Genomic DNA, 13809 nt, shown 5'->3' on the forward strand with positions numbered 1-13809 from the left:
TTCTAGGCAGATAGACCATCACTGATAAGGCAATCTGTATGGTACAGGTTGGTTCCAAGTGCCACATGAAGATATAAAATAATTGAGGAAAATAATTGAACAGGTTGGTTCCAAGTGGCACAGGTTGGTTCTAAGCTCCAAGTTCAACCTGTTAAGAAATGCATGCATGTCAACCTTTTCTGAGAAATAATGTCAACCTGTTCAACCTGTTAAGAAATGCATGCATGTCAACATTTTCTCAGAAATAATGTCAACCTATTCAACCTGTTTTCTTACATGCATAGCAATCTTTTCGGAACACAATTCCCATCATATACACTGTTAAGAAATGCCCCTGTTCATTCAACAAATTTCACACTTTGTCAAGTTCAACCTGTTCAACCTGTTATACACATTCAACCTGTTAATCATTCAAGAAATGCCCCTGTTCATTCAACAAATTTCACACATTGTCAAGTTCACACACTGTTCATTCAACACACTGTTAAGCAACCAACAAAATTCAACAGATTCCACACACTGTTCATTCAACACATTTCATCTCAAACAAACCTGTTATACACTTGTTTTTTCAAACCATCAGATTTTTAAGCACTAAAAAAAAATTACAAAACAAGTAGAAAAGTAGATTACAGTCATAACATGTTCCAAAACCTAACAACTGAGTCATTTACATGATAAAGTATAAAAATACAAAAAATACAATTACATAAGTCATTTCCTTGAAAATTTTCTCCATCCTTTGAAGCCGTCTATCATGCTCACCAACCCTTCTCTTTAGATCATTAATTTCTTCTGTTGTTGAATCTGTCCGAGGTCCAGCAGTGGCACGGATTGTGGAGGTAATGTCGTCGTCGTTGTCATCATCTGCGAACCACCTGAAGTAATTGCAGTGTTCGTTCCTAGTTTACAATGGACAAGAATCAGTTAATCAATAAAGAACAAATCAAATTTGTAAAAGGTAACAGATTCATTTATATAACAGGTACTTACATATTTTCTTGGGCAAACAAAATAGACACGTCCTTGATTTCCATTGTCATTGCTTTGTACAATACGCATGGAAGCTACTTTTTCACAATTACAATACCTTGGCTTTAATCTCATGTCCGTATTATTAGTAGAATTTGAATCCATTTTTTTATCTGCATAACAAATACCAACAGATTCAACTAACGATGTTCTTCTTATATTTTTTTTATCAACAATGCTAGAAGGTTGAGACTTGGGCTTTGGAAATTCAAAAGGATTCGCTACGCTGTGTAGCACAGCTGCAACTCAGCAACAACTAAAGTTTATATGGTCACATTGTGTGTGTGTATTAGAAGGTAGCTTATATATATATATATATATATATGAGTGATGGTAATGCTTATATGGTCACATTGCTCACAAAGGTTTTGGCAAGGAAAAAATGGATGACTTACATGATTATAAGCCTGCAATGGTTATGTTTGGGCTGCAAGTGATCTATGCAGGGGTTTCTTTAACAACCACAGCTGTTCTTTTGCAAGGAATGAGCCGTAGGGTTTTTGTGGCCTATAGGCAAGCCCTAACTACCCTAGTTATTGCTCCAATAGCTTATTTCACAAGATTGGTTCTCTCTCTCTCTCTCTCTCTCTGATGCATCATAAATATAAAATGTTTCACAATTTTTATAAAATTTTTCACAGTGAGATTGTGTTTAGATCATGAATTTAGGTAGATGTTTGAAAAAATAAAATAAAATAAATAGAAAGAGAAAATGAGACAAATATAAATGAAATATAAGTTAAATTTTTTCTCAATTTCCCTAACCTTTTTGCAATTCCCAATTCAAATTCATCATCCAAAGTGTAATTCTAAATATGCAAAAAACAAAACAGAGAAAAACATGGATGTATGAACAGGATTTTTCAAGATTGGGAAAAATTTGTCACAAATTAAAGGCTATTAAATCAGAATGTGAACATTTGACAATAGATCAATCTAATAAGGGCAAATCCCAAACCCAAATCAGAATTTGTCTAAAAATTTGTCACAAATCAGAATGTGAACACAGTGTATAAGGGCAAATCCCAAACCCTAACTTTGAAGGAAAATCACAGATTTTATTGCTGAACACAGAGTTCACTAATTTCTACAAAAATTGACGCCAAACGTAAACCCTAACTTTGCGATTTCAGGTTTACCTCAGATTCGCTGTCGCAGACTCCCATTCGTCGTGGTTCGTCGTCCTCCGTCCTCCATCGTGGATCGAACTCCTTCAAGAGACAAGTGAGAGAGACGAGAGTGAAGAGGTAGAGAGGAGAGAGGGATGAGACGAGAGTGAGAGAGAGGTTTGTTGAGAGAGACGAGAGGGAACTGCTAAGGAGAGTGAGAGAGGTGAGAGAGGTGAGAAAGGCGAGGGTGAACGGCTAAGAGAGGAAGAGATCGAAAGGAGAGAGAAATTTCAAGTTTCGAGCCATTCGAACCCGAAACATTAATTGTAACAAATGCAAAATCATAGACGTAATATTACATAGTGATGGAAAAGAAATAAAATAATTTTTTATTTGTTAACGTGGTATTATCAGGCTTGTGGGGACCGAATCCATAGACTTTTGATTCTGAAAAGACATGTCAATAATTTCTTGATATTATATATATATTTTAAATTATTGTTGGAGGAGATAAATATTCTGGTGCTAATCTGAAACCTATAAAATTCATGCTGCAATTAATTTCGTTTATTGAGGAAGATGGTGGCTCTGACAATGACTGAAAAACCTTCCTCACCCTGCATTACATTACAAATTTAAAATCTGAATATATATATATATATATATATAAATTATAAGATCATGGTTGGTTTCATTTGTGACTTTTTAAGTTAAAAAAATATAAAAAATAAAATAAGTTTAATAAATTAATAAAATAAAATATTATATTTAAATTATAATTATTTTATTTTTTTCATAAAAATTAAAAAAATTAACTCAAATAAAATTTTAAATTCGTAACTAAAAAGTGTCAATTAAAAAAACGAAAAAACCTAGCCAAACCAACAATTGTTTGGCAAAAGGTTATAAGTGGACTTTGCCTTCGTTTGGCAAGCAAAAAGTCAGGCTTTTTTGGCTAAAATAGCCACAAAAAATAAAATAAGCTATTTTAGCCACAAAAAACAAAACATCAAATCCAACCCATAATCATTACAATCCTCTCTCACAAAAAAAGCCAAAAAAGTCAAAAAGCCAAAAAGCCCTTCCCAAACCAGGCTAAAATAGCCCAGGCTAAAATAGCCAAAAAGCCAACCCACTTCCCAAACGGAGGCTTTTTAGGTTAAGATTAATAAGACTATCTTTTAACGGTTCATCAAACTTTATATTAGATTTGAATTTTGGTAAAAAATTTAGTTTTTGGAGTTCTAATGGTTTCACAAAATTGGTATCAAAATAAAAATAGAACAAAAAATTCATCAAAGTGAGAACATGCTCCAGATTTCACCATTTCACTGTGCGTTACCGTTGGGGTGGGCCAATCGGTCAACCAACCGGTTGTCCAACAGGTCGACCTACCGGTCGACCGGTTCCCTTTCAAATGGTAGGTTCAAACCGATCAAAAAAGGTTCAAACAGGTAAAAAAAAAAATTACACTTACCAATCGACCCTTCCCTCTTGATGCACAGTTGGAGTAAGCCATATCAGATTGAGAAAATTAACTTTTTTTAACTCAAATTTGGTGAAAATTTTGGTTCACCGTTAGAGATGCTCTAAAAAGACAAAATAGGTTAAAATGGTCAATAAGATAAAATGTCACATCAAATATATAATTATTTTACTTTTTTTCTTACAAACGTTATATCTAATTACAAAAAAATTTAATCATCTTTTCAAATATAAAAATTTAAACTTACTAAAATAGTCAAAAAAATAAAATAATCTACTAAAATAACTAACTAAAATCGTCTACGGGTCGTCGTTTTTGGTCAATTTGGGGGCGCTAGCTGTGGTTCAAATTGGGCAAATTGGGCAAATCGGGCTTATTGAAATGATTTCAACAATTCATTCATTTGTAGAGGACTTTAAGAAAGTTATAATTTTAAAAAGAAAAATGAGTCAGACCCCCTTTGTGGAGGACCCCTACAACCCTCTTATTGATCTACACTATTTATGATGTGTGGGGCCCACTCATGTATGTGTGGGGTCCACATCATGAATGGTGTAGATCACAAAGGGGGTTGTGAGGGTCCTCTACAAAGGGGTCTCTATCATTGCTGTTTTAAAAATTAAAACGTTTATTGTCAAAATCACGTTTGTTATCTAATTTGTTTAAAATAATATGAATCGATCATATAGTTACCATTTATATCCAATCAATTTAAATTTTTTTTACTTAAATGATTTGTTTAATTTATATTATAAAATAAACGGTTCAAATTATCTCAATAAGTTCGAAGTGAGTCCCACCAATGGGCACAATAGGCACCAAATCACCTATTTAGTCTAGTTTTTATTTTTTTTAAGTAAAAAAATTTATTTGATAAATAGATTTTGGATAAATTTTTGAGCAATGCCCTATTTTTAGTGAACAAAATATAAAATAAAATAAATAATTGAATTGCAAAAATTATTTTTTCTCACAAAAAGTTAAGGGAAAAATCCATTTTATCTCCCTGTGATATGGCTTAATTGCACTTTACTCCCTTATTTTTAAAAAATAACCATATGCCATTATATAGTTTTAGATTAAAATACAACCGTTAACACCGTTAATTATAAATACGAAATGACTATAACACTCCCAAAACCTATATTTTTTGTTAATTTTGTTCTCTCTCAACTCTTATGCACATAATTTATAATGTCTAATATTAATTTAATTAAATCATAATTAATTATAAATTCTTAATTATTTATCGTAATTCTTAAATTTTTACTCTAATTTTAATTTAATTATATTTTAGATCAATTCTTAATTATTGTTTATTTTGTATTTTTTTAATTATATTTTATATTTTATATCAAATCTTAATTATATTTTATTTTATTTTATTTTATTTTAATTAATATATTAATCTAATTTTAGGTTTGGAGAAACTTGGGGTAAAATTGTCCTTTTGTTATATTAATTTCATTCTAATTTTTTAGAAAATAAAAACCACCCTTAAAAATGGTGTGTGCAATACACCTTCAGTTAAACTAACAGTAGCATTTTCTAAAACAAAAAAGACTTAAACCCCCTGGGGGTGCTCGGGGTCGTCTGTGATTGGACAAAAAAACTTTTTTTTTTTTTTGTCAGCCAACCCCAGGCCAACACGTGGCACTGAGGGTCGCTGGGGGTCGTCCGTACTGAGGGTCAGAAGCATTGTTGTTTCTAAAATCACATAAAGGCTTTTTGACTATATTTGAACCATAGCAGTGATAAAGTGCTTCAACTGCAAACCACAGAGGGCTAAAATGAATTTACCCCAAAAATTAAATGATATGAAAGTGATACTTTGAACCTTTTTATTATTTTTAATTTTAGAAACATAAAAAAATAAAATGGGCATTTATTCATAAATTTATCTTCACCTACTTATGTTTTACTTAATCCGAATTATTTTATTATGTTCCAATAAATTCTATGGGTGACATAGTTACCAAAATACTCTTAATAATGATAGTTTGAAACGTATATTAATGTTCATATTGACGGTGTGAATATTTTATTATGTGAGCATTTACATTGTCAACGTGAACATTCACACCGTTAACGTGACCATTCACACTATCAAATTTATTAAATGTGAATGTTCACATTACTAAGTTGTTAAGGGTTCAAAAATATTTGTAAAAGTTAAATTATCTATAAAACACATTAAATATGATAATTAGGATTTGTTAGATCAAATGTCTAAAATAATAAGATTTATTAAAATATAGAAATATCTTATAAATTAATTAAAATATAAGTAATTGAAGGAGAATTTTCTAATAAATTCCCTAGGAACAAAAAAAAAAAAAAAAAAAAACAAACAAACAAACAAACATACCAACAGGTCCTACGGCTTTGTGCAAACATCGAATAATTTTTGTTTAAACAAACTACACCACAACTATTTTCATGGATACTTGTTCATATGATTTAAGTTGTCCAAATTATCAAATTATTATTTTTGCCTAACAATTTAAAAGTTAACAATTATTAATTTGTACATTCATCTCTAGTTGGATCACATGGACAAAAAAATAAATAATAATAATAAAAAAAGAGGACTAAAATAGATGAAATCAATAATTTAAAATTGAAATCTGAAAATTGATGATAGTTAAGAGATAAAAGTGAAATTAACCCTTCCACTATTAATGAAACTTTTATTATTACTCTTCTAATTTTTATTGGTTAGTTATCATATTTTATTACCTAGTACTAGTGTTTTATCTTGACACAGAGATATTTCATTTTGCCTGTGTTTGGCAAGGGCTTTTTCAGGCTTTTTTGGCTATTTTAGCCACAAAAAACAAAATAGGCTATTTTAGCCATAACAAACAAAACATCACATCCAACCTATAATCATTACATTCTTCTCTCACAAAAAAAGTCAAAAAAGCCAAAAAGCCCTTCCCAAACCAAGCTTTTTAGCCCAGGCTAAAATAGCCAAAAAAGCCAAAAAGTCAAAAAGTCAACCCACTTCCCAAACGGAGGCTTTGTATCTCATTTAGGCTTTGTTTGGCATGTCATATTAGGGTTAAAATAATCATAAAAAGATAAAATAGACTTTTTAGCTCAATAAGACATAATTTCACATCTAAACTATAATTATTTCATTTTTTTCTCATAAAAGTCAAAAAAGTCAAAAAAACTTATCTTAAACGAAACTTTTTAGACCCAAACTAAAATAATCAAAGAGTCAAAAGGTCAACCCACATCCAAACGAAGCCTTATGTTGTCAAGCTATCAAAATAAAAAAATAAATAAATAAATAACGTTATCAAAATAACAAATAAAAAATATATAAAACAGAAAATGATGCCACAACATTTTATCTATGACGTTATCAAAAAAAAAATATATATATATAAAACAGAAAATGATGCCACAACATTTTATCTGTGACGTTATAACACAATATTTACAATCTATAAATTTGACATTTTTGTCCAAGACAATGATGTTGATTCCTTAATTTACATTAATTTGACAAGTAATTTTAACATTAATGATATGATTCCTTGTCTTCAAATTTACATCAATGTACAATCTATTAAAAGAATTAAACATAAATATATTGTCTATTTTTTTAACATTTATCCTTCCTTTGAGTTATATTTGGACTATAGGAAAATAAGAAAATAGTGATTTTCCACGACAATTGTGACTTGGATGTTATGTGTTTGAAATACCAAAAACAACAGTGTTTGATTTGAGTTTTTTGAATTAAGTTTTTTGAAAATTCAGTTTTTTGGTTTTCGTATTTTTTTGTTTTTAGTGAATATTTTTAAAATTTTAAACATTTTTTTTACTTTTTTAGATCCACCTTACTTAGATGTATCTAAAAAGTAAAAAATTTGTGAAAAAATATTTTAAAATTTTAATAAATACATAAAAATATAAAAAATGTACTGAATTCTCGTATTTTTTTTTATATTTTTGGTATTTTGTGAATTTTTAAATAGTTTTTTTTACAAATTTTTTACTTTTTAGGTATATTTATGTTAGGTATGTCTAAAAAGTAAAAAAAAAAATTGCTTAAAATATTAAAAAAATTCAGTAAAAACAAAAAAATACGAAAAATAAGAAAGTAGAATTTTTTGAAAAGTATTTTTGAAAAAACACAACCAAGCTATGTGAAAATAAGACGGTGTTTGCGTACTCTGTAGTAGTGAAAACCTTGTAAATTAAATTACTTTTTTTAGAAAAATATAAACAAATAAATATATATGTTTGGTTAGTTGTAAAAAAATATGTATAAATAAATATCTTTTCATTTATTTTTTCCTTAACAAATCCAAGATTTAAAATAAGTTGGGTTTACTAGTCTAGCCAATGTGTAGTGTCAATCAGTGTATGTTATATTATTGTAATATGTTGGAGTGATTATGTGAACTTATTATATTATTATAGACAAACTAATTTAATACCAAGTACGTTGACAATATAGCAGTTACTGTAGCAATTATGTTCATGTATCGTAACATGTTTGTTGTTTGTTCATGTATTGTAACATGTTTGTCCTAACGATTGCTACAGTAACTGCTACAGTGTCACAGTACTAATATCACATGATTTTATATACAATAATAGAACAGATTCACATGATTGCTCTAACATATTACAATAATATGAACACATAATATTTTCTTCTTCTTTTTTTACTTGTTTTTTTTCTTTTCATAACACTCCAAATAATTTTTTGTCAAACATTTACCAATTCAATTCTAGTTGCTAGTCCAAATCCACAATCAAATGTTCATGGGACAGTCAAATTTGAGATACCAAAAGCAAATGCAATAATTAATTGCATGAACAATATATATTAAATATATATCTTTATATTCATTTCTTATTCTTTTCAATATTAAATACTTATCCCAAAAGATATTCACCATTATTGGTGTTCCTAAGTTGACGTTGCTTTCAAAATAAATAAAAATAAAAAACAAGACTAAAATACAAATCAGCCCACTAGTTATATTTTTTTCAAGCCTCTGTTTGCCCACCAAACTCTCAGACCTCAGAAAAACAAGGTTGTTTCTGTGTAAACTGAGAAACTCTTCATCAAAACCAATGATATTCCCGCAAGACAATCACATACACAAGTTTTCAGCTTTTGGGTATGTCTATTTCTATCTCTACTTGACAATCACCAGAATGGGCTTGACATAAAGAGAAAAAACATTTTCTGGGTCTTGGTAGAGTGTTTGTTTGGCATGAAAGAAAGAATATCTTGATCTTTTGAGGTGATACTTTTCCTGCGTATTGCTAAATTGTTGTCTATGTGAGTTTACGTTATGTGGGTATTGCTTGTTTTGGTCAGAATTCATGTTTGTATAGTTGGGTCTTGGTAGTGTTTGGCATGAAAGAAGGAAAATCTTGGTGTTTTGAAGTGATAATTTTTGTGGGTATTACTAAATTAAGATATGGCAATGGAAATTGTTGTCTCTGTGGTCTTACTTTTTGTGGGTATTGCTGTTCTGGTCACAATTCATGTTTGTATTGTTGGGAGGGCATTTAGGAGGGGATATAACAATGGTACAGTGGTTGTACAGGTAAGTACAAGCATTAGAAGCCCAAGCATGTCCCAGGAAGATATCAAGAAACTGCCTTGTTTTGAGTACAAAATGGAAGAAGACAAAGAGAAAGGTAATAACTCAAGTCCTATGGAATGTGCAGTGTGTTTGGAGAGTTACAAATTGGGTGATTTGTGTAGATTGTTGCCTAATTGCAGCCATAGCTTTCATGCTCAATGCATAGATTCATGGTTGTCAAAGTCAGCGATTTGTCCAATCTGTCGAACCGATGCCAATTCACCCCAGGTTGGTGATTCAAGTGAAGTTGGAGTTGAATTGGTGTAGAAATGGGGGGTTTTTGGATTGTGAAGACTTTTGTTGCTATTTCTTGAAATGTTTATATTCCTTACTGTGTATTCCAATTTCAGCGTGCCCTTATTTGATCAAATACCCTTTTGTCTTGTCGTTCGCAACTTTAACGTGCCTTATCTGATCCGCACCTTCTGACAGCCTCGAAGGTCAGGCTAATCGACGTTGATGACCGTTGTCGGCCGGTTTCCGTGCCGCTCTGAGTCTGCAGCAATCTGGTTCAGAATAAGTTGGTTTTAGTCATGTGTGTGTGCAAATCCAGGTGTGTTACGATCTCATCACATATAATAATTAGTATTTAATTAATTAAAGATATTTAAATTTTAATTGTTCATTATTTTGATTTAATTTGAAATTTATGACAATTATTGAGTTGGATTTGTAAATGATTTTATTAAGGATTTATTTTGAAATTAAAAATTGAACGTTCAAATAGTCTAAGGAGGTGAAATTGATTAGTTGAATCAATTTAATTTTAAGTATTGGACTATATGAGAGATTAATTAAATATTCGATTTAATTTCGACTCAGTTTAGTAAAATTAAGATTTGATTAATTGAGTTCAAATTGAAATTAATTAAGCTAATGTGATTATGAGGATTAGTAATTGTAATTATAAGGTGTTCGAATTGAATATATAATTTATTGATGGAGATTTTGAGTTTGATTTGAAATTGAAGGCCTTGATGATTTGAGAAACCAAAATTGATGATAGAAATAAGTTTAATTTGATATTTAAAACCTTTTGGTAGTTTGATTAAAAATCTGATTCAGATTGGTAAAAATTAAATAAAATTAATTGAGTCTTGATTGAAGACAATTAAGCTAATTAAATTATGTAGGTGTGGGTGTGTTGAGAAATCTGTGTGTATCCTGAGAAATCTGTGTATGGCCGTGCATGATAAGGAATGTGCTGAAAGCTTTGTAAGTGTGTATGTGTACACGTGTTTCATTGTCAAAGAAGTGGGATGTTGTGTGTAAGATTGCACCAAGGATCCTCTAGAGTGTTTTTTTCTTAAAGTTTCCTAAAGTGGTGCATTGTGTGGTTGAGATTTAATGTTGAAAAATTGATGTGACTTGCCATTAAATCTCAACCACATAATGCACCACTCTAGGAAACTTTAGAAAAAAAAAACTCTAGAGGATCCTTGCTCGTAAGATTGAAGGAGTCGAGGTGAACTCAATATACATGTTTGTATGTTTGTGCTGGAAGAGTTAGAAAGAGAGTGAGTTCTATAGTTAAGGGAGAATGTAGAGAGAGAGAGAGAGAGAGAGAGAGAGCTCATCTCATCTTGGTTGCTAGAAAAGAAAGCTTTGTTAAAGAGTGAGAGAATTCAAGATATACCACAAAGAAAGTAAAGGAAAAGTGAAGAATTAAAGATAGACTATAGAAATTTTGAAAGGGTTCACCAAATTCAAGAGTTTAGGTAAGAAATTCAAGCTTAATCCTTATAGTTTAATTACTTAGCAACTAAAATCAAGTGGTAATTGGGTTTAATTTCATGAAATTAGAAAGAAATTGGATTTTGAACATGAAATAAGTTGCATATATGATCGTGGAAGATAACTTGTAGTTTCACCAATTTTGGGTTGATTTTGAAGGCTATAGTAAAAATAAGCTTCATAAATCACATGCAATTTCATTGTACTTTGATTTTGGAGAAGAATTTTAGAAACCATGAGTTCATGGGTTTTGATTTTGAAACTAAGCAAGGTTTTGATTAAAATAAATTAATTAATAATTATGTTTCATGATTTTGAGTTTGGATTTGTAAAGTATTGATGTATCAAAATTTTTGTATTAAGTTTTATTTCAGAAAAATTCATGAGTTTCATGTTCAATTTCAAACTTATTTTTCAAAGGAAAAGAAGTTGAAAATATTTGCATACATGATGTTTTGATCTAAGTTTTGAGAATTTAATGAAATTTTGAGCAAATAATTTATAAATAAGTATTTATGTTCTCAAAAATGTTTTCTAAGTTTTGATCAAGATATGTATGGTTTCAAGATTGAAAAATGTGTTTGGAAGTCATATTTGAGAAATTCAGAATTCTAGAATTTTACAGACCGTTAGAGCGGACTAATTATCGCTTGAGCGCACATTGAGGCTTATAATACTTTTACAGTCTTTTACAGACCGCTCGAGCGACTAAAGGTTCACTCGAGCGAATAGCTTTTTCAGCATATTTTGAAAAAATTGCATTTAAGGTCATATTTTCATTCTCATCTCTTCCCACATATTCTTAGGCATGAATTATGACTCATTGAGGATTAATAAACTAACAATCAACATAAATTAGTTGGTTAAAGAATAAGGCATTGACCTAGTAGTAATTGATTAAGAAGCCATGTAAGAAATCGATTTATTTGGAAAAGAATGATTTAGTAATGAAAAAATATGTGAAATGGAAACCCGATTCATTTGAATAAAATAAAAAATAAGCATAGTACAATTTCGAATTACTTAGACAGAAAAAGACAAGAGAAGTCAAGTTTGATCAATGAAGTAATATTATATTTCAATGTGTATATGTTATGTGTTTGTGTAGGTCACGCACTACCATCTGTCTGATCCGTCCATTCTGCTTCTGGAGCTATCTGTGAGTAGTAACTCTGTAAAATTATGTTTGACTATAAGTATTTTCTACATGAAATGATATGATAATCTCTGTTTTCTGAAATGATAATTTCTATATAGATGAATGATTGTCTTATTTATGAAATATATCATGGCATCTATAGCATTATGTCATGTTATATGTTAACTGGTGTTATATGTTAACTCGTACCAGAGTTTCAAGTGGATTCCATTCATGGAACTGATTGTGCATAATCAATTATATGATCTGCAAGTGGGTCTTTATGACCATCTCATGTGAATATGGGTCTTTATGACCAGCTACTTTGCATATGAGTCTTTATGACCATCTTATGTGAATATGGGTCTTTATGACCAATCTGATCTATTAAAGCTAATAGATGCATCACGTATGATTGTTTACAAATCTGAATATGTATATGAATTTGTTTCTAATCTGAATTCTAATTTATGAATCTGTTATGGACATCATTCATCAAAACTTTTATTCTGTTGTTATTCACTAGGCTCCAGCTCACTGTATTATTTATGTATAAGTGATTAGGCGCGTAACCAGGCCTAGTTCTTCTGCCTGAACTCTGTTTTTGTTAGTCAACCTATGTGCCTCTCGTGGAGGCTCCAAATATGTTAAGTGGTCATGGCTATGTAATTAAAGTTTAAGTTTTTGTTTCTTGTTTTGGTTGAACAAGTTTTTGTTTATTTTGTAAATAGGGCTAAGTTCCCTTTTTGTCTTATTTGTACAAATGTGATGACGTAAGGGTAATGTATGATATATGCATATAAAGTTTAAATTTTTTTTGTCTCATATATGTCTGCACAGCTCAATGGACGATGTATGTTTGTATTTTGCTTCTGTTAGCCTCTAATATTATGTATCTGTTTAAGAGGCTTTCGGTAATCTTAGGATTACTGGCCAGTCATGATACTAAACCTATAGGGACGGGTTTGGGTCGTGACAAGGTTTCAGTATCATACTCAAATGATGCTCTTGTTTGCAATAGGGGTGTACAAAAAACACTAACAGGTAAGGTTAATTGCTTTTTTTTTTTTTTTTTTTTTGAAGAATAGACTAAAGTAATTTGATTTTCAATTTAATTGTGGAAACGTAAGTGTAATAAAAATATATATCTAACTAGATTCATTGTCATTGGGGATCTTGTTAATTGTAATTACATTCATTCTGACCTATACTTTCATATGAAATGAAACTTTCTCTTCTTGTGTCTTTTTTCCTAGAAAATTTAACCCGATATGTTTGTGCCAATTCTTTTGGTTCAAATAAGATAATTTCATCTAAAAAACAAAAGTGACGATATAGTCCAAAATCAAGATGGGTTATACATATATATTTATATATATATATATTCATCTCAACTGTCTATAAACTACATTAGCAATATTGAAACTTTACTTAAAAGATTAAAGAGATGACTGTCATAATTAAAAATGAAATGATCAAAGTGACATTTGAAGAGAGTCAAATGTGATTTACCCAAAACATAATGAAGAACTCATATGTGAATTTGCTTTAGGGTTTTTTTATTTTTTATTTTTTATTATCAGCAAAATGAAACTTTATTAATGAAATCAATGAAGCACAGATTGATATACTTAAATAAAGGCAAGGCAAGAGCAAACAACATCATAGCGAAAATTCCTAATCCTA

At 30.0% G+C, this 13809-nt stretch overlaps 2 long non-coding RNA genes across 4 annotated transcripts; one reads left to right on the forward strand and one right to left on the reverse strand.

Moving 5' to 3' along the window:
- Positions 1–501: 501 nt before the first annotated feature.
- LOC114318496 (uncharacterized) lies at positions 502–2519 on the reverse strand. Its single transcript, XR_003649028.2, has 3 exons — positions 2172–2519; positions 994–1145; positions 502–902 (listed from the first exon to the last, which is right to left on the reverse strand). It is a non-coding gene; the product is annotated as an uncharacterized LOC114318496 (long non-coding RNA).
- Positions 2520–8573: 6054 nt separating this feature from the next.
- Positions 8574–12225, forward strand: LOC114318498 (uncharacterized). Of its 3 annotated transcripts, none has more exons than XR_014327649.1 (5): positions 8616–8777; positions 9213–9306; positions 9392–9479; positions 9602–9804; positions 12094–12225. It is a non-coding gene; the product is annotated as an uncharacterized LOC114318498 (long non-coding RNA). The 3 variants fall into 3 exon arrangements; XR_014327650.1 differs by having other exon boundaries at positions 8641–8777; positions 9374–9479; XR_014327651.1 differs by lacking the exon at positions 9392–9479 and having other exon boundaries at positions 8574–8777; positions 9684–9804.
- Positions 12226–13809: the final 1584 nt, after the last annotated feature.

Source organism: Camellia sinensis, chromosome 4, assembly GCF_055761805.1.
Source record: "Camellia sinensis isolate YWXY chromosome 4, ASM5576180v1, whole genome shotgun sequence".
NCBI classification, from domain to species: domain Eukaryota; kingdom Viridiplantae; phylum Streptophyta; class Magnoliopsida; order Ericales; family Theaceae; genus Camellia; species Camellia sinensis.